The 1464-nt window shown below is 46.0% G+C and overlaps 1 non-coding gene across 1 annotated transcript; it reads left to right on the forward strand.

Annotated features, from left to right (window-relative positions):
- Positions 1-371: 371 nt before the first annotated feature.
- On the forward strand, positions 372-487 carry LOC133764959 (small nucleolar RNA SNORA8). The gene has a single exon (XR_009866526.1). It is a non-coding gene; the product is annotated as a small nucleolar RNA SNORA8 (small nucleolar RNA).
- The last annotated feature ends 977 nt before the right edge of the window (positions 488-1464 follow it).

Here is a 1464-nt window from a genome sequence, read left to right on the forward strand (position 1 = left end):
AAGCAACTAGCTTCCAGTAATACCCTTGAGGGACAGGGAGAGCCGATCGCCACCCCATCCCTGGCAGTCATCCCCCACATCCCAGCATCAGCCTTGTGGGGCTGCACTGTGAAGTGGAAAGGTGATGGCGATGCCTTTAGCAAGGCCATCTCTACACCCATCTGGTTTGAGTCTCATCTTTTTCACAGAGAGGATGAGATGCTCCTGTCCAACATATTTCATGTCTTTCAAAACAAACAAAAAAGACTTTCCCTGGATTTCCTATTAATGCTGGTAACAGTCACCATGCCACACCCACAGAGGAGGCTGGGGTGAACACTCACTTGGAAAAGGTAACTTTCCAAACTTCTTTATTGTCAGTGCCTGGCTGGAACATTGTGTGGCTCTGTTGGGTGTTCAAAGGACAGTGAGACAGAATTCAGTTCCTGGCATCTTTGGATTGCATGGCTTTGTTCCCTTCTAAACCTGGTGTCTCTATTGAGAAGAAGAAGGAGAAGGAGAAGAAGGAAAAGAAGAGGAGGAGGAGGAAAGAGAAAGAAAGAAGAGAGAGAAAAGAAAAAAGAAAGAGAGAGATTGAAAAGATAGATCTCTGTGTTCAACTCACTGTGCACACATGTAGGGGCCGCCTCCTTTACAAGCTTTCCCATCTACAGGACCCACATCTGGGGGAGGCATGCACCACAGGTGGGTAGGTGGGTTTGTTTAAGCATCCTAGCACCCTTCCTTTAGCAGAAGAATATGTGAGCTAGGCTGGCAGAGCCCAGGCATCCCGGAGCTGAGATGTTTACCCACGTGTCTTCTGCAGTTTCCAGAACCTGTATTTCATTCCTCTCAATCTGGGAGATGCCAAGTAAAAAATCTGGATTTTCTTTCAAGCCCCTAAGCTTTTGCGATATTTAAAAAACATAAGTAAACGTCAGTGAACACTTCTGAGTGAAAGCCAAAAGCTAGAATCTACTGGATCCTATTCAACAGAGGGCCAGGCTCTCTGTTGACTGTGCATTCATACTCAGAACTGTGTTGGCAGGGCCGGTGCTATAGCATAGGTTAAGCTTCTGCCTGCAGTGCCAGAATCCTATATGGGTCCTGGTTCGAGTCCTGGCTGCTCTACTTTCAGTCCAGCTCCCATTTAATGACTGGAAGGAAGCAGAAAATAGCACAAATACTTGGGCCTCTGCTATCCATGTAGGAGACCAGGAAGAAGGTCCTGGCTCCTGGCCTTGGCCTGGTCCAAACCCGGACATTGCAGCCATTTGGGGGAGCGAACCACTGAAAGGAAGATATCTCTCTCTCTCTCTCTCACACACACACACACCTTCTCTCTCTGTATCTCTGCCTTTCAAATAAATAAATAAATAAATCTTTTTTAGAAAAAGGAAATGTATTGATGACTATTTAAGCAGGGATTCTTTGCGTGCAAGCAACAAAACCAACTCTGGCTGATGTAAATTTAAGGGAATTTAT

This window comes from Lepus europaeus, chromosome 7 (genome assembly GCF_033115175.1).
Source record: "Lepus europaeus isolate LE1 chromosome 7, mLepTim1.pri, whole genome shotgun sequence".
NCBI classification, from domain to species: domain Eukaryota; kingdom Metazoa; phylum Chordata; class Mammalia; order Lagomorpha; family Leporidae; genus Lepus; species Lepus europaeus.